This window comes from Neofelis nebulosa, chromosome 1, assembly GCF_028018385.1.
Source record: "Neofelis nebulosa isolate mNeoNeb1 chromosome 1, mNeoNeb1.pri, whole genome shotgun sequence".
NCBI lineage: Eukaryota > Metazoa > Chordata > Mammalia > Carnivora > Felidae > Neofelis > Neofelis nebulosa.
The window spans coordinates 74,584,422-74,605,318 of record NC_080782.1 but is presented as its reverse complement, the minus strand read 5'-3'; the positions used below and the strand labels follow the sequence as shown (position 1 = coordinate 74,605,318).

The window sequence follows — 20,897 nt, the reverse complement described above, 5'->3', positions numbered from 1 at the left end:
CACCAACAGATACAGACCAAAAAAGGCCTTAAAAAACTTACTCCCTTAAGACAACAGACCAGAAAAGGGACAGCTGGCAAGACAGCAATCTTTTAAACAATGACCATACTACTCCACAGGAAAGGAAAACCACAGAAAAAATGCTGTCAAATCTCTACCACTGACAGCTGTCTAGACTTCAGTTGCACCAGCTTGTAATCAGGAGACCTAATTCCACACCAACCCCTGCTGATGAGGTGTCAAACAAGACACGATATTAAGTAGGTACCTTCATCACTGTCCTGCGGTACTGAGCCACAACCTACCCACCCCTATCAGTGACCATACAGAAAGCCTGAATTTCCACTCCTACCCAGAGATGAAGCTCCCTTTCCATCTATGTTGAGATGGCATCAGAGGGACCTAGGGGAGAGTCAGGACTTTGATCATTTCCTATTATAAGGAAAGCACTCCCACAGACCAAGTAGGAATCACCTTCTCAGCCAATGTGCTGTAAATGAAGACCTTATTGGGTAGCCATTACTCCCACTCATGCCCTGAGAAAGCAGGAAAACCTCCCCACCAGGTATCAACAGAAGCTGAGTGGGAAAGCTAGACTTACAATCCCATTTGGAAGTAAATAAAAAATCAGGAAAAGCTCAAGGTGAATAAAAAAAAGGTGGCATATGCCAAAATTGAAATGGCACAGATTATAGAATTATCTGACAAGGATTTTAACTCATAATGATAAAATGCTTCAAGAAGCAATTACAAAACATTTGAAACAAACAAATGATTGAAAAGTCTCAGCAAAAGCTTTGAAGACCCTAATGGAAAATTTTTTAGACTCTATTTTTTAAAGCAGTTTTAGTTTTACAGAAAAATTGAGAGGAAAATACAGAGATTTCCTACATACCCTGGCCCCAACACGTGCATTGCCTCCTTCATTGTCAACATCTTCTGCTAGAGTGGTACATTTGTTATAACTGATAAACCTACATTAACACATCATAATCATCCAAAGTTTACATTAGGGTCCACTCTTGGGGTTTTCTCTTCTGTAGATTTGCAAAAATGTATAATGTCATGTATCCATCATCATAGTATCATACAAGGTATTTTTGATGCCCTAAAAATTGTTACACCTATTGATTGCCACCCCACTAATAGTTTCTGATTTCCAATTTTGCCTTTTCTAGCACGCCATATTGTTAAAATCACCACAATATGTAGTCCTTTCAGATTGGCTTATTTCACTTTGTAATATGCATTTAAGTTTCTCTTATGTCTTTTCCTGTCTTGATAGCTCATCTCTTTTTAGCATTGAATAATATTCCATTGTCTGGAGGTACCACAGTTTATGTATCCATTCACCTACTGAAGGACATCTTCAGTGATTCCAAGTTTTGGCATTATATATAACACTGCTATATATCTTAGTGCAGGTTTTGGATGGACATTAGCTTTGAACTCCTTTGATAAACACCAAGGAATATAATTGCTAGATCATATGGTAAGAGTATGGCTAGTTTTGTAAGAAACCACCAAGCCATCTTCCAAAGTGCCAAAGTGCCATATCTATGCCATTTCCATTCCCACTGATAATGAAGGAGAGTTCCTATTACTCTACATCTTTACCACATTCTTGTTACCATTTGGAGTTGTGAGTGTTCTGGATTTTGCCCATTCTAATAAGTAGCATTTCAGTGTTGTTTTAATTTGCATTTGCCTATTGACAAAATGATGTTGAGTATCTTTTAATATGTTAATTTGCCATCTATATGTCCTCTTTGGTAATGTGTCTGTTCTGGCTTTTGGGCATTTAAAAAAAATTTTTTTTAGTTTATTTCTTTATTTTTGAGAGAGAGGCAGAGACAGTGAGTGGGGTAAGGGGAGAGAGAGAGAGAGGAAGAGAGAGAATCCCAAGCAAGCCCTGCACTGTCAGCACAGAGCCTGATGTGGGCTTGAACTCACAAACTGTGAGATCATGACCTGACCTGAAACCAATAGTTGGACACTTAACCGACAGAGCCACCCAGGCACCCAGTGTTCTGGCTTTTGGAAATACAAATTTTTTAAATTTTTTTAACGTTTATTTATTTTTAAGACAGAGAGAGACAGAGCATGAACAGGGGAGGGGCAGAGAGAGAGGGAGACACAGAATCCGAAACGGGCTCCAGGCTCTGAGCTGTCAGCACAGAGCCCGACGGGGGGGCTCGAACTCACGGACCGTGAGATCACGACCTGAGCCGAAGTCGGACGCTTAACCGACTGAGCCACCCAGGCACCCCAGCTTTTGGAAATATTTTTAAATTGGTTTGTTTGTTTTCTTATTCTTTGTATATTTTGGATGGCAGGATTTTCTTTTTTTTTTTTTTTTTTTTTATTGTATATGTCTTTTGCAAATATTTTCTCCCAGTCTGTAGCTTATCTTTTCATTCTCTGTCAGGGTCTTTTGCAGAGCAAAAGTGGGTTTTCTTGTTTTATTTTGTTTTGTTTATTTGAGAGAGAGAGAGAGAGGGAGAGAGAGAGAGAGAGAGAGACAGAGAGAGAGAGAGAGAGAGAGAGAAAGAGTGAGAGAGTAAGTAATGGGGAGAGGGGCAGAGGAAGAGGGAGAGAGAATCTTAAGCAGGCTCCAGGCTCAGCACAGAGCCCAACACAGGGCTCTATCCCAAGACCCTGGGATCATGACCTGAGCTACAACCAAGAGTCTGACGCTCAACCGACTGAGTCACCCAGATGCCCCAGAAGTTTGTAATTTTAATTAAGTCCAGCTTATCAATTATTTTTTTTTCATGGGTTGCATCTTTGGTATCTAAAATATCACCATGATACCCAAACTCTTCCAGTTTCTTTAATCTACATAAGCCTATTAGGATTGTCTATTTCTTCTCCTATGAGTTGTGGCAGCTTTTGTCTTTCAAGGAGTTGATAATGCATTTCATCTAGGTTCTCAAATTTGTGGATATAGAATTGTTCATAACATGCCTGTATTATACTTTTAATGTTCATTGGATTTGTAGTGATGTCTCCTCTTTCATTTCTAATGTTAGTAGTTTGTGTCCTTTCTTTCTCTCTCTTTTTTTTTCTTAGTTTCCTGGCTAAGGCTTATTGCTTTTATTGATTTTTTTTTAAACAGCTTTTGGTTTCATTAATTTCTGCATATTTTTCCTGTTTTCTAGTTTATTTTCTGTTCTAATTCTTTTTTTTTTCTTCTGTTTTCCGGGATTTAGTTTGCTCTTCTTTTTCCAGTCCTTTAGAAAAATATTTTTAGATCTAAAAACTTAGATTATTGATTTTAGATTTTTTTTCTAATATGTGTTCAATACTATAAACCTCTCTCTACACACTGCTTTTGCTTTATCCCCGAAATTTTGGTAAATTGTGTTTCCACTTTAATTTAGTTCAAAATATTTCTTAATTTCTTTTGAGTTTATCCTTTGGCTCATGTATTATTTAGGAGTGTAATGTTTTATGTCCAAATATCCTTCAAGGGGATGGAGCGTAAGTCCTTACACTGTAAGTGAGCTCTGCATAGTCACTTCCCTCCAAAGAGTACAGTATGAGAAAAGCAAAACAAGATTGACTTTACAGTGAAGAATCCTGACAAACACTACCTTAGCCAAATGAGCAAAATTAATAGCAACAGTGATGAGTAATGTTGATATCATATACCCTAGATATGGATGTGTGAAAATGCCCTCCTCTGTGTTCTTCCCCCAAAAAGCCCATAACCACAACCTTATAAAAAGAAGAATATTAGATAAATTCCAATTAAGGGCTGTTCTATAAATTATCTGACTAGTATTGAGGGTTGCTAGAGGGGTGTTGTATATGGGCCTGGGCTAAATGGGTAATGGGTACTAAGGAGGGCACTTGTTGCGATGAGCACTGGTGTTATAGGTAAGTGATGATCACTAAATTCCATCCCTGAAATTATTATTGTACTATATGTTAACTAACTTGGATTTAAATAAAATTTAAAAATTAAAAAAGGTTTGATACCATATTTCTATTTTCTCAGAGGGTTTCTAGTTCTCTGTTCCTATTTTAATATATTTTCTTTCATGGAATAAATATCTATTCTTACCTCTCTGAAAAAAATTTTCAAGATTATTGAAAACAAAGGAGGTCTAATAAACTTTTACAGAAGGAGGAACCTAATGAAGATTACATGAAGATTAATGTAATGTTCCCTGGGTGGGATTCTGGAACAGAAAAAAGAACATTAGGTATAAAGTAAGGAAATCTGGAAATATTATGAACTTTTGTTGATAATGTTTCAACATTTATTAATTGTGACAAACATATCATAGTAATGTAAGATGTTAATAATAGGAAAATCTGGGCTTGATGGATATGGCACTTGTGGGTACATGTGGGGCATGCTACTATTTTAACTTTCCTGTAAATCTAAAACTATTCTGGAATAAAGCTTTTATTAAAAATAAAAATAAGTCTTGTCACCACAGAATCCAGAGCTTAAAAGTGCAAGATGCTAGAAACAGAAAGAGATAGTTATAAAGGTAAAAACTTATATTTCACTTCAATAGGAGGGGGGCATATACAGAAATGATACAAGTGTTTTGGACAAAATTAAAGACAGCCTGATACACAGGCACTCTTATAGCTTTAAGGAAATAAGTTGTAACTCTCATCTGCAGAATTGACCTAAAAGGACAGAGAATAGACCACATGTGATAATTTCAGCAATATAAAATAGATTCCTGCCTGATTGACTCATAATTTGCTGCAGATTCATGGTGGGTTATATTATCTAAGTGGTAAACATGCTGAATTATGATTACTCATGAGTTGTAATCAATCACGAAACAGTTTGCTAAAAAGTAGTTTTAACTTTAGAAAACTAGTTACCCAGTAATCCTGGTGATAACTGTATATGTGAGCAGGACATCTGAAAACTTTTTGTAGACGTTTTCCAGATTGATAGGCTTAAATATGGGGCTTGTATGAGAAGGCAAATAACTTTGTAAATTAAATAAAAGGCAGCAAGTGAGATGTAAATCCTAAGGTTAGTTGAAAACAGGGTCAGACTTTCTTACACCATACACAAAAATAAACTCAAAAAGGATGAAAGACCTAAACATAAGACAGGAAGCCATCAAAATCCTAGAGGAGAAAACAGGCAACGACCTCTTTGACCTCAGCCACAGCAACTTCTTATTTGATATGTCTCTGGAGACAAGGGAAACAAAAGCAAAAAATGAACTATTCAGACCTCATCAAGATAAACAGCTTCTGCACAGTGAAGGAAACAATCAGCAAAACTAAGAGGCATCCAACAGAATGGAGAAGATATTTGTAAATGACTTATCGGATAAAAGGTTAGTATCAAAAAGCTATAACGAATTTATCAAACTCAACAACCAAAACACAAATAACCCAGTAAAGAAATGGGCAAAAGACATGAATAAACACTTTTCCAAAGAAGACATCCAGATGCCTAGCAGACACATGAAAAAATGCTTAACATCACTCATCATCAGGGAAATCCATACCAAAACCACAATGAGATATCACCTCACATCTGTCAGAATTGCTAAAACTACAAGTCAGGAAACAACAGATTTTGGGAAAGATGTGGAGAAAGAGGAACCCTTTTATACCGTCGATGGGAATGCAAAGTGGTACAGCAACTCTGGAAAACAGTATGGAGATTCCTCAGAAAACTAAAAACAGAACTACCCTACAACCCAGCAATTGCACTAGTAGGTATTTATCCAAAGAATACAGGAGTGCTGATTCAAAGGGGCACATGCACCCCAATGTTTATAGCAGCACTATTGAAAATAGCCAAAGTATGGAAAGAGCCCAAATGTCCATAGACAGATGAATTTATAAAAAAGATGTACACACACACACACACACACACACACACTGGAATATTACTTGGTGATCAAAAAGAATGAAATCTTGCCATTTGCAACAATGTGCATGGAACTAGAGTGTATTATGCTAAGCGAAATAAATCAGAGAAAGATAAATGTCATATGATTTCACTCATAATGGGGAATTTAAGAAACAAAACAGATGAAGGGAAGGGAAGGGAAGGAAAAATAAGATAAAAAACAGAGAGGGAGACAAACCATTAAAGACTCTTAAATATATAGAACAAACTGAGGGTTGCTGGCAGGGTGTTGAGTTGGGGGATGGGCTAAATGGGCAAGGGGCATTGAAGAGGACTCTTGTTGGGATGAGCACTGGTGTTAAATGTAAGTGATGAATCATTAAATTCTATTCCTGAAGTCATTATTACAGTGTTTGTTAACTAACTTGGATTTAAATTTAAAAATATTTTTAAAAAACGGGAAAAAATTGGGTCATTTTCTTTAGATGTGTTGCTCTTTACCCCCATTCCTCCTGCCATTAAACCCGAAATTAGGAATAAGAACTATCATAACAGCAGAGTGATTCTAAGCTTATCACCATAAAGTAAACATTAGTAGGTGTAAAACGTGACTTGATAATCTCCCACCAAATGTAAATATAAGATTTGATATTCATCATGAATTATGAGCAAGAAAACCCTGAACCAAAGAAAGAAAAATCTGAATAATCATACTTTCTGCAAATATTTTAAATCAGACACTTACTTAAAACTTATTTAACCCCAAACAAGGAAAGACATCCGAGTATTGAAATTGAAGTATTAGTGCATCTATTTGAGTTTCTTATTATGCCTAGGTGATATAAGGATATCACAAAATCAAATTTTGTAATTTGAACATGTTTCAGGCATTTTGATTGAAATGTCAATTTTAAATCACTTTAAATGCATGTCTTTATTCAGATTGAGGCTAGGCCTGAAAATATACATATATGCAAATGAATGTGGAAAGATATGGAATGATAAAGACTAAGAGCTCGTTTTTTTCTTGCCATAACAATGGTCACTACAAATCTGCACACTAGAAAAGTATACCAGGGAGTTAATGAATATCATGATCAGCCATGTTTGTATAGGAACTATTGACAGTTAACTATACATTTAGAGTACTGGGGTATTCATTTTTCATTGATTATGTTCAAAATCTAAAATACTGTGGACCACACTGTATGTCACTATAATCAGTAATTCATTTATCTACTTATCTCCTGTTGATATGCACAGCATAATTCAGTTCATCATGCAATACTTCTGGATTTTCCTCATGATGGCTATTATCACTAGAACAACAACATACTATTATCCTTTTTTTGTTGCAAAAGTGTACTCATTCAATGTTGAAGGAACCCAGCCTTCTTTCATTCACATGGATATTTCCTGTCTCTAAATTGCACTTTTCTCCTTTTAATTTTGGTAACTTTCTAAATTGCTTTTTGTTTTTCTCACATAAATGAGATGACAATGGCATTTGAAGGGAAGTGAAAAAATACAGAAATGATTACCATTGATTATCTTTCTTCTCTTTACCTGCTTGCACTCTTTGACTGAGTGTGCCTGGATGAGCTGAACAGTTTGTTAGCACATGCTGGGCAATTACTGTGCTACAAATTTGCAGCTACAGTGATCCTGCAAAACACCACTTTCTTGATCTCTCTGTCTGCAATTAAGAAATGACATGACTAACAAAAGGTATTCTTATTTTTAGTATGAGAAAGACTGAATTGTGCTTTCAATTTACAAAAAAAGAAAGTGAAAATAAGGATAAATATGAGTGAATTTAATTTAGGGTGATTTGTAACATAGTATGCTGCCACGTTTTTGTCATTGTAAGATTGCATGGGTAGCAATGTTTTTGTTTTTGTTTTTTTTCTTTTTTATCCAATGGGAACTAGATAACTCATGTACCTTACTTAGACGATAGGTTTATGCATTATTTTTTTTTAGAAAAAATGCAGTAGACTGAAAAAATTCAACTCAGCCCAAGTAATTCTGCTGGCAGACAATAGGATGTAAGAGACAGTCCTCAATAATCACAGTTCTTATTCAGATGAAGTATTTTGAATATAAAGTGACAGTAGAAAATGGCATAGATTTCAATAACTTTAAGAACCAATCTTCCATTGTCTGAGTAAACTCTATGGTTGGTAGTTATTGAATGAGCTTGTTTACCGTGATTTTACACAGGAAAGAGTATCATTTCTTAGCAAGCTAAGGATCCATGAATTATAAAAGGAATTATTAATGTTCGAATAGTGCATCCTAGGAACAGATCAAACTGGAAGGTTATTTTCTGCATTTGCAATTGAATAACATATTTGATTTTATTACAAATAGCAAAAACTGAGTCATTTTTAGGATAATGTCAAAAAAGAAAGGAAGAAAGAAAAGTGTCACTCAAGAACCTTAGTGTAATCTTAACATATTCAAATAAACATTCATAATAACTGAGTTGCTTTTCTGAAAGGAACTACTAAAAGTAGTCAAGCTCTACTGTGAGTTGCCATCCAAATTTGCTATTTTCATTCCTATTTCTGACATGAACAGGCTGTCATAAAGTGAAAAGAATTATTATGAAATGAGATTAGTAAGCAGCTTGCTGATGGATCAGAACACATTATCCAGGATTCTTAGCCCGGGATAGATGTGATCTGGAGGCAGGTAGGCATCCCAGCTAGTAAAGAGGAGCCATAAGTTGCACTGATACACATCCACGCAGAGAAAGTTTGTATCAGAAAGGTTGATGGCATCAGACATGGGACTTAGTCAAAAAACTGCCTAGACTGGATAGGAAGCAAATTAGAAATGTGCTTTAGGGCAGTGTAGTACAACTTTGCCTATTGCTGAGAGTCAAAAGAGACATTAGTGAAAAACAGATTTCTAGACTACACCAATACCTACTCAATCAGTAGTTATAAGTGGGGGAGACTCTGCAAGTCTTTATTGTTTAACAAATATCATAGATGATTCTAAAAAGTGGTTAATAAAGGAAATGATCCTAAAAGTACTGAAAAGCCAATTATTCATTGATTATTTAATAAATATTTCTTGAGAAAGTAATATGTATTCTCAAAGTTCTATGGTATACTTGTGGTGATCTTTGTAAACCAAAAAAAACACCTCATTTGGAGCAATTTGATTTTTTAAATTGCTAATTTAATTTGTTGACTTAATATATGAAAAAAAAAACAGATTGAGCATATATGATATCTCATAAACTAGTACAATTTAATTATTACTACTGAAAAGACTTATAATTTTGTCACTTAACATGTTTAAATGATACCGGCATTTATAATTTTAATAATTCATGTTCTTTTTAAGTCCTTAAATTGTCTGAATAACCAAATGAACTCTCTCAAGCACTTAGGTAATTCCTAGAGTCTAATGAGTCAAGTTTAAATGTAGTGAACCATAATTGTTTTTGTGAATTTAAAGTCAAATTATCAGGGCGCCTGGGTGGCTCAGTCCGTCAGGCATCCAACTTCAGTTCAGGTCATTTATTATCTTGTGGTTCATGATTTCAAGCCCCCGAGTCAGGCTCTGGGCTGACAGTTCAAATTAGATGCTTTTGATATTCTTCCACTCAGTATCTTCCTCACTCCAATTCTCTGTTTAATGAAGACTTCTCAGATTGGTTTTTTGTTTTTTGTTTTTTTGCCACCTATCCACAATACCCCTCCTTCCCATCAATCTTTACTTCTTACTTTTAATTTTGACTTTTAAGCAAAAGCTTAACTTTGCCTCACATAATTTGTTACTGTATCATATAATAGTATCCGTTTACCTGTTTGTATATTCATTTATTTATTATGTGTCTTCTTCAGGAAAGTATCAGTTTCCATTGGAAGGACTTAACAACTCTCTCACTATTATATCTCTATAATAATAATGCTGTTCAATTCATAACACTAAATAATTATTTGAGAAATTAATACCTTTAAAAATCACTAGTGCTTGCATTAAGGTTTGTCATACAGTCATATATCTAATATTCCTTACACTGACCTTGACTAGTGACATGACTGGTCCTAGTATTTCACAAAAGGCTTTTGATGAATATAGTTGATAGGATCAAGAATCAGAAGGAAATTACACAGATGACTTAAAAAAATTGGATTATAAAATTTTATTACCCATATCATAAGCAACACATATTCTATGATTTTAAAACTTCTCATTCTAAAAAGTTAAAATGATATTAACAGTTACAGATACATCTCTTCAGTACCTACTGCTAATTATTTTGTTAGTGTTCTTTCCTTGACCCACCTAAACCTCTAAGATAAGTTTATTGAGAACGGCTAGCTCTTATTAACTCGTGAATTCATGAAATCTAACACAATGTCTGGTACATTTAATTGTTAAATAAATATTATAAGTGAAAAGCGAAGCCCAAAGTACAAACAATTAACCTTATATCTTCTTGATGGATTCAAAATGTGATTTCCATTTATGTACCTTCGAAGGAAGGTAATGTAATGTCTTCATTGCATTAATGACAATCTCAAAAGCAGAAGACTAAGGTTAATAATTCTATTTCTTGGTAAACTAAACCACTGTGAATTTCTTTTTCTTCTTCAAATGAAAAATCTTATTTTTAGCTTAAGAATGCTTTCATTGCTTTCTCCTTCTTATGAAATGTTATCTTTGGAATTTAAATTTTATTTAACAGAGGGCTCCGTCTGCTCTTTTTATAGCTGAGCCTGCATTAATTTGCTTTAGACCATCCCCATAGTATTGGTACATAAGCTCCTTCTGCTGGTGAAAGTAACTTGTAGCTAATATTCCTTGTATTTTGTTTTTGGTTTTTTTTTTTTTTTTTTTTTTTTTTTCTATTGGTTTCTCAGGGTATTTTGGGCTTAAGAGTACACAAGGCATTGTTTTTACAAATCAGCTTTTAATTGGAAGTCAGCTTCTAAAAAATGCAGATGAACTATCTCATGTTCTGACTGGGGATTAGCACAGGGGCACTGATAATCCACCTGACTTGATGGCTGTTCTTCAAATGTGCTACTGAGATAGATCCTTTCTGGCAAGCTCCACTTGAGGGGGTCTCTTCAAACTAATCCTTTTCCCAATTAATTGGATTTGCCTCCTCCAGGGTCACTGTCAAACTATGCAATTGGCTTTCTTTTGGGTTCAGATTTTGTTATATGCATGAATCCAGTTCCAGACATTTTTCTTTCACTTTAAACTTCTGACCTGCAGTGGTCGAGACTGTTCACTTTCTTAGTTGAGGGATAAGCTACCTCTTTGGAATGCATACCTCAGAAATACAAAGACCAGGTTCCGACTTCTGCGCAGCCTTTCCAGTTAGCTTCTAATTCCATCACTCACTCATTTTCTTAAAGAGAGGGGTAGAGGTACCTTTCAAATCCTCAAATTAAGTCATTATGTCACTTTATAAAGGAAGCATAAAAAAGGGGGGGGATACGTTTTCTGTACATTCCATGTAACTCATAAAAGCCACATACAGATTTGTGTTTTTCTGGTGAGGTTAAAAACATGCATTTATCCCAAAAGTAAGTTGTATTATATAACCCATCTTGTTAGGTAACGGAGAAATTTACATTCTCCAATGATATTATGAGATATTTGGGGGCGCCTGGGTGGCTCAGTCGGTTAAGCCGCCGACTTCGGCTCAGGTCACGATCTCGCGGTCCGTGAGTTCGAGCCCCGCGTCGGGCTCTGTGCTGACAGCTCAGGTCCTGGAGCCTGTTTCAGATTCTGTATCTCCCTCTCTCTGACCCTCCCCCGTTCATGCTTTGTCTCTCTCTGTCTCAAAAAAATAAATAAATGTTAAAAAAAAATTTTTTTTAAGAAATATTTGGACTTTTATAATCTTTAATATACATATATACTGTTAAGAACACCCAAATTATTAACACAACAATGAAATGAACCAAGTCATATTTATAACTCATTTTAAATCTATATTTGAACTCTTCATAGCTAAACACAACATTAAGATGTTGTACCAAAGCAACCACTCATAGATTTGTATAGTTGAGGTGTTTTGAGAGGTATAAAGCTTGTAAGAAACAAGAGAATTCAAATGTTTGTAGAGTAGAAATGCACTCTTAATGAAGCAATATTTGGTTACACCAAAGCATTATCCATTGCAATATAACTAGTAATAACTAACAGAATATACTGAGGTTTATTTCCTGATTTCTAGGTAATATTTTATTTTCTTTTTTTATAGTCAGTTTATACTTTATTTACTTGTTTTTATTTTATTATTTTTTTCCTACATGATAATGGTACTCTTTAGTCCCCATCACCTATTTAACTCACCTTCTGACCCACCCCCTCTTCTGGTAACCATCAGTTTGTTCTAGAGCTAATAGTCTGTTTTTTGGGTTTCTCTCTCTCTTTCTCTCTCTCTCTCTGTCTCTCTTTGCTTGTTTGTTTTGTTTCTAAAATTCTACATATGAATGAGATCATATGGTATTTGTTTTTCTCTAGTTAACTTATTTTGCTTAGCATTATACTCTCTAGCTCCATCCATGTTGTTGCAAATGACAAGAAATCATTTTTTATGGCTGAATAATACCCCATTATATGTGTGTGTGTGTGTGTGTGTGTGTGTGTGTGTGTGCGTGTGTGTGTGTCTTCTTTATTCATTTGTCAGTAGACACTTGGGCTGCTTCCATATCTTGGCTATTGTAAATAATGCTGCTATAAACATAGGGGTGTGTGTATCCCTTTGAATTTTTGTATTTTTTGGGTAAATATCTAGTAGTGCAATTATTGGATCATAAGGTGGTTCTGTTTTTAACTATTTGAAGAATGTTCTTCATACTGTTTTCCACATTGGCTGCACCAGTTTGCATTCCCACCAACAATGCAAGAGAGAGGTTTCTTTTTTACTGTATCTTCACTAAGATGTCTAATGTCTTGTGTTGTGGATTTTAGCCATACTGACAGGTGCAAGGTGCTCTATCATTGTAGTTTTCATTTGTTGAGCATCTTTTCATGTGTCTTTTGGATATCTGTAAGTCTTCTTTGGAGAAATGTCTGTTCATGTCTTCTGCCCATTTTTAAATTGGTTTAGTTTTTTGGGTGTTAGGTTGTATTTGTTCTTTGAAGTATTTATATGAATATTTCTATATGCATTCAGTTTTCTTGACTAAATAGTTCATGGTAGGTGTACAGTTCATTTTTTTAAGGCAGTTGACATTTTTTCTAAGTGGTCTACCACTGTGAATTCCTTCCAGAAATGTAAAAGACTTGCTTCATATCTTTTCCAGCACTTGATATGGTTTAAATGTATCCATTCTAATAGATATATAGTATGCTCTCATTGTTTTAATTTGTACTTTCCAAATGACTGAGGATCTGTAGCATCTTTTCACATGCTTATTTCCTATCTATATATGTTATTTGATAAAATGTTAAAGAATTTTTCCAATTTTAATTTTTTGTTGTTTTCTTATTAAGTTTTGAGTAGACTTGAGATATTTTGGATATACACAATTTACAAATATTTTCTCCCAATCCCTGTTTTGTCTTTCCATTCCCTTGGTGGTTTTGTTGTTGTTGTTGTTTTGTTTTGTTTTGTTTTTGAACAACATACATTTTAATTTTGATGAAAACAAATTTGTCAACTTCTTTTTTTATGGACTGTGCTTTTGGTGTTGCAGAAATTGATGTCATTTAATAGATTACAAAGGTCTTCTCCTATGTTTTCTTCTAGAAATTTTACAAAACATTTTGTAAAATGTTTGGAATTACAAAACATTTTGAGTTTATTTTTGTATATGCTGTGAAGTGTATATAAAACACTTTTTTTTGTATATAGATATTCAATGATCCCCAAATCATTCATGGAACAAAACAATCCTTCTTCTAATGATTCATCTTGCAAAATGTACACACATGCCTATATATACAACACACACATATATTATGTATTATATGCATTACATGTATATACATATATAAAACACACTGATAAATCATACATATAAATTGTATATTATTTATAGATTGTCCTTTATGGTTACATATAGTTTCATTTAAGAATCAATAAACTTAGAATGTCCAGTTATATAGATCTCTGCCCCATTACATGAAAAGCGAGGCAGAAAATATTTGTGTATATATGCCATATTCATTTAGCACCACTATAAGCAAAGGAGTATTTTTACATAATTATCTTAATAAACGCTGACAGAATTTATGGGAAGTAGACATTCTTATAGATGTTTTAAAGAAAAATACTTGCTAATCAGAGATTACAAAGCAGTTATTTAAAGTCACAGATATTTTAAGTGGTGGAGGTAGAAAGGAAACCCAGATGACTGATACTCTTTCTAACACTGCCTATCCTAAGGGGTTAAATCATAGCATCAGTTGGGGCACCTAGGTGGCCCAGTCAGTTGAGCATCTGACTTTGGCTCAGGTCATAATCACATGGCTAGTGAGTTCATGGTTCAAGAGTTTCACATTTTGTGAGCTTAAGCCCCACATCAGCCTGGAGTCTGTTTTGGATCCTCATCCGTCCTGCTCCCTGCCCCTCCCCCGCTCAAGCTCACACTTGCAAAAATAAACAAACATTTTTAAAAAATCATAGTATTATTTAAAATTGACAACCACAATACTTTGGCCTATAGCAGTTATAAGGTTACCCAGGTGAACCAATATTTCCAATTTTATTACTTTTATTCCTCAAAATAAAATCCATTGTTTAAGCTGTAGCTACATAAGGAAAGTGAAGAAGTGAGAGGAAATATACTGCAAATTATGATAAGATAGTCTGCAATTCTAAATTGTAAAAAGCTAAACAAAATCCACTTTCTCCTCACGATGTAATTTTCTCTTAATGTAGGTTATAAAGTCATTTTTCTTAAATTTTAAGTACATGAGGCCTGATATAATAGAACTAATTTAAGTGAACTTACAAGTTTGAATTTCTCCACAATATGAATGCCTTCCTGAATGATCCCATAGAAGCAACATGACTAACATTATGTATCCTGGAGAGAGCAGCCATTCATTGACCAATGGCAGTGATTTTGGCATACAGTCTCAGTGAGCACTTTGCGTCATTTCCAAAGTAGAGGTCATCTGGCAAAGTTCAGAGTCAAGAGAGATGATTGGCTCTGGGGAGCATAACTGCTCCATGCCCTGTACTCCATTCAAATCCCAGGTCATTTAGTGTACTCGTGCATGTGAGTACTCCTGCATGTGTCACACAGAGTTTTCAACGTTTTTTGTTTTTTGTTTTTTTATTTTTTATTTTTGGGACAGAGAGAGACAGAGCATGAACGGGGAAGGGGCAGAGAGAGAGGGAGACACACAGAATTGGAAACAGGCTCCAGGCTCGAGCCATCAGCCCAGAGCCTGACGCGGGGCTCGAACTCACAGACCGCGAGATCGTGACCTGGCTGAAGCCGGACGCTTAACCGACTGCGCCACCCAGGCGCCCCCAGAGTTTTAATAGTCAAAACAAATGTCTCTCAATATGTATCACTCTAGAATTTCTACACAGAGCAGGGCTCTTACAAGGACATTGTAGTAATAATTTCAATAAACCCTATGAAGATTAACTTTCAGCATCTTGAGTGGAAGACTATTTTAAAACACAGGATCAATAAAATCTAAATTGATCACTAATCTCTATTTTATAATTATGGTAGTGTGATTCCAGGTATGACATCGACGTGCATTTGATCTAATTTTTCTACAATACACTTTAAGAATATTAGATTCAGCTCCATGGGCTTAAAGGTTCTATAATTCCAGATACATTTTTTTTATTCATCCATTTTTTCTGTGTTCAATACTATAGGCCAGAAAATTGTACCAAATGTCAATGCAGATATTCTTCTTATCCCAGATCTCAGGGTCCTACTCCAACCATATCTGTGTTCTTACTTTAATCTCAGATATTTGCCAGTGCCCTATATGCTTAACCAACTGAGCCACACAGGCACCCCTATAATGTTATTTTTAACTAGTGGAGTATAAATTCTCCACTTCATTCCATCTTCTAAACTCTCTCTCAAAGGGGATTACCAACTCATGAAGTTTTCAAACTCTGGTCATGATCTTTTTGTTTGTTTTTCTTTAGCTAAACAAAATACCTTCATAGGTAGTGTGAGTACCTTATACCAAGCAAATAATCCTGATTTAACCTTCCCACTTGCTCAGTTATCTCACTTACAAGTAACCATACATAAGCATATATATATATATATATATATATACACACATAAGATATATACAAAAGATTACATAATTGAATACATTGTTGCTATTATTGTTTTGAACAACCTTATCTGTTAGAGCAATTAAAAATTAAAAAAAAAAGTTTTTATTTTACCTTTGGTATTCTTTCTTCAGTAGTCTTCCTCTTAATCTGAGTTTCTGACCTATATTATTTATCTTCTCTCTAAAAAATTTCTAACATGTCTCCCAACACTATCTACTGGCAGGAGATTCCCTCAGTTTTTGTTTGAAAAAGTCTATTTCTCCTTCATTTTTGAAGGATAATTATTCAGGGTACAGAATTCCAGCTTGTTGGTTTTTTTATGTCTACTCTTTAAATATTTTCACCCCATTCTCTTCTGGCCTGTACAGGGTTTAAGAAGTCATATGCAGTTCTTGCTTTTCCAGTCGGGGGGTCCATACAGTTGTTTTGCATTTTCATCGTAACTTAAAGGGAAATTTTCACAGTGTCTGAAGCCCTTGATGTCCAGCAAATGAAGGAGGAGGATGTCCTCAAATTTCTTCTAGCAGGAACCCACTTGACCTCTAAATAAAACAGTACATCTACAGAAGGAAAAGTGATGGTATCTCTATCAGAAATCTGAAGAGAAGCTGGGAGAAGCTTCATTGGTAGCTCGTGCCATTGTTGCCATTGAAAACTCAGCTGACAGAGAAAGACAGATACCATATGGTTTCACTCTTATGTGGATCCTGAGAAACTTAACAGAAACCCATGGGGGAGGGGAAGAAAAAAAAAAAAGAGGTTAGAGTGGGAGAGAGCCAAAGCATAAGAGACTGTTAAAAACTGAGAACAAACTGAGGGTTGATGGGTGGTGGGAGGGTGGGGAGGGTGGGTGATGGGTATTGAGGAGGGCACCTTTTGGGATGAGCACTGGGTGTTGTATGGAAACCAATCTGACAATAAATTTCATATATTAAAAAAAAAAGAAAATACTGTTTCAGGATGATCTTGAACAAGAAGGAACAAAATGGTTGTAAATAAAATCCTTATAAGAAAAAAAAAAAAAAAAAGAAAACTCAGCTGATGTCAATGTCTTATCATCCAGGAATACTGGTCAGCGAGCCGTGCCCAAGTTTGCTCCTGCTACTGGAGCCACCACTATTGCTGACCACTTCACTCCTGGCATCTTCACTAACCAGATCCAGGTATCCTTCTGGGAGCCAAGGCTTCTGGTGGTTACTGATCCCAGGGCTGACCACCAGCCTGATGTCTTATATAAACCTGCCTACCATTGCTCTGTGTAATACAGACTCTCCTCTGCACTGTGTGGACATTGCCATCATTTCAACAACACAGCTGCTCACGCAGTGGGTCTAATGTGGTGGATGCTGGCCTGGGAAGTTCTGCGCATATGTGGCACCATTTCCTGTGAACACCCAGGGGAAGTCATGCCTAATCTCTCTACAGAGATCCTGAAGGGATTGAAAAGGAAGAGCAGACTGCTGCTGAAAAGGCCGTGACCAAGGAGGAATTTCAGGGTGAATGGACTGCTCCAGCTCCTTAGCTAATCGCTACTCAACCTGAAGTCGCAGACTGGTCTGAAGGTGTGCAGGTGCCCTCTGTGCCTTTCAGCAGTTCCCTACTGAATATTGGAGCACTCAGCCTGCCACTGAAGACTCGTCTGCAGCTCGCTCTACTTAGGCCACTGATTGGGTAGGAACAACCACTGAGTGGTCTTAAGGTGCTCTTCTACAGAGGCAAATAAGCAGATGGAAAATAAACAGTTTCTGGGGAAAAAAAGGTCAGATGCAATTCTTATTTCTGCTTCTCTACAGGTAAGATGTTTTCTGCTCTCTGGCTTCCTCAGGAATTTTTGTTTATTTTTTTATTTCTGTATTTGATAATGATATGCCAACATAGTGGGGTTTTTGTTTTGTTTTGTTTTGTTTGCATATATTCCATTTGGTATTCTCTGAGCTTCTTGGATCTATGATTTGGTCTCTGACATTAATTTGGATAAATTGTCAGTCAATATTTTTTAAAATATTTCTTCTGTTCCCTTCTCTTTTCCTTTTAGTTTTCTTATTATGTGTATGTTACAGCTTTTGTAGTTGTCCCACAGTCCTTGGATATTCTGTTCTGTTCTGCCTTTTTTTTTTTCAGTCTTGTTCTTTTTTCTTTTCCATAGTGGAGGTTTCTATTGATTGACATGTCCCCTAGCTCAGAGATTATTTCCCCAGCCAAATCTAGTCAACTAATAACTTTGTCATAGGCATTCTTCATTTCTGTTACAGTTTTTTAATCTCTGGCATTTCTTTCTGGTTATTTCAAAAGATTTCCATATTTCTGCTTACATTGGCCAACTTTTTTTTTTACTTTATCTAATTTACTGCAATTTAGTTCACATATGGTGTAGTATTGGTTTCTGGAGTAGAGCCCAGTGATTCATCACTTACATATAACACTGAGTGCTCCTCCCATCAAGTGCCCTCCTTAATGCCAACGCCCATTTAGCCTGTCTCCCCACCTAAATCCCCTCCAGCGACACTCACTCAATTTGTTCTCTGTATTTAAGAGTCTCTTATAGTTTGCCTCCCTCTCTGTTTTTATATTATTTTTTCTTCCCTTCCCCTATGTTCATCTGTTGTGTTTCTTAAATTCCACATATGAGTGAAATCATATGATACTTATCTTTCTCTGACTTATTTTGCTTAGCATAATACATTCTAGTTCCATCCACATTGTTGCAATATATGTAGTATTATATACTACATATACTATACTACTATGTAGTATTATATACATAATATATATGTATATATATATAATATATATACACCACATCTTCTTTATCTATTCATCAGTAGAGGAATTTGGGCTCTTTCCATATTTTGGCTATTGTTGATAGCACTGTTGTAAACAATGGGGGACATGTGCCCCTTTGAATTAGCATTTTTGCATCCTTTGGATAAATACCAAGTAGTGTAATTGCTGGATCATAGGATAATTTTATTTTTAAATTTTTTGAATAACCTCCATACTGTTTTCCAGAGTGGCTAAACCAGTTTGCATTCCCACCAGCTGTGAAAAGTGTTCCCCTTTCTCCACATCCTTGCCAACATCTGTTGTTTCCTGAATTCTTAATTTTAGCCATTTTGACAAGTGTGAGGTGATATCTCATTGTGACTTTAATTTGTATTTCCCTAATAATGAGTGATGAATCATGTGCCCGTTAATGCATGTGGATGTCTTCTTTGGTAAAGTGTCTATTCATGTCTTTTGCCTATTTCTTCACTGGATTTTTTATTTTTTGAGTGTTGAGTTTGATAAGTTCTTTATACATTTTGGAGTCTAACACTTTATCCGATATATCATTTGCAAATAACTTTTCCCACTCTTTTAGTTTTGTTGTTTTACTCTTTGCATGATATAATACTCTATGTGGAAAATCTGAAAGATTCCACCAAAAAAAATTCTAGACCTGATACATTAATTCATCAAAGTCACAGGATATAAAATAAACATACAGAAATTGGTTGCATTTCTATAGACCATTAATGAAGCAGCAGAGATACCAAGGAAATCGATCCCATCCAAAATTGCATCAAACACCATACAATGTGTGGGAATAGACTTAACCAAAGAGGTAAGAGATCTAAGCTTATGAAAGAAATTGAAGAAGACAGAAAGAACTGGAAAAACATTCTATGATCATGTATTGGAAGCACAAATGTTAAAATGTCTATACTACCCAAAGCAATCCACACATTCAATGCAATCCCTATAAAAATAACACCAGCATTCTTCACAGAGCTAGAACAAACAATCCTAAAATTGTATGGAACCAGAAAAGACCCCAAATAGCCAAAGTAACACTGAAAAAGAGAACCAGTGCTGGAGGCATCACAATTCTGGACGTCAAGCTGTATTACAAAGCTGTAATCATCAAGACAGTATGGTACTGGGACAAAAACAGACACCTGGATCATGGTAACAGAATAGAGAACCGAGAAATGGACCACAAATATGTGGCCAACTAATCTTTGACTAAGTAGGAAAGAGTATCCAATGGAGAAGAGAGAGTCTCTTCAGCAAGTGGTGCTGGGAGAACTGGACAGTGACATGCATAAGAATGAACCTGGACCACTTTCTTGAACCATATACCAAAATAAACTCAAAATGGGTGAAATGTGAGACAGGAAACCATCAAAACCCTACAGGAGAAAACAGGCAGCAACCTCTTTGACCTCAGCCACAGCAACTTCTTACTTAGCATGTCTCCAGAGGCAAGGAAAACAGAAGCAAAAATGAACTTTTGGGACCTCATCAAGATAAAAAGCTTCTGCACAGCAAAGGAAATATGGCCCATCTTTTCTTAAATGCCATCTACTTTATCCATTGGAGCCCTTAGCATGTTCATCAGATTGTTTTCAACTGCCAGTCAGGTAATTCCAACATCCTTATCATGTCTGCTTCTTATGCTTGCCCCGTCTCCTCTAATTGTGTTTGCTGCCTTTCGGTATTTCTTGTAAGTTTTTCTGGATATCCAGATAAGATGTCGTAGGTAAAAACATGTGTTGTAAATAAGCCTTTACTGATCTGGGGTAAATTGGTTGGGGGAATGGGAAGAATTCCATAGGCCTATAGTTAGGACTCAGTGTTTTAGTGAGCCTGTACCTTTGGACTGTGAACTTCACACATGCCTCCCAGTTCTCTCATCTCCCCCTTTGAATTGGAGGAATTTAACAGAATGGTTAAAGTGAGCTGCAGTTGGGCATTTCCCTTTTCCCAAGTGAAAGGCTAAGTGTGGCTGGAGTTGGATATTTTGTTTCC

The 20,897-nt window shown here is 35.7% G+C and overlaps 1 pseudogene; it reads left to right on the top strand.

Annotated features, from left to right (window-relative positions):
* Positions 1 to 17,781, top strand: part of LOC131516729 (small ribosomal subunit protein uS2B-like) — a 30,330-nt pseudogene extending 12,549 nt beyond the window's left edge.
* Positions 17,782 to 20,897: the final 3,116 nt, after the last annotated feature.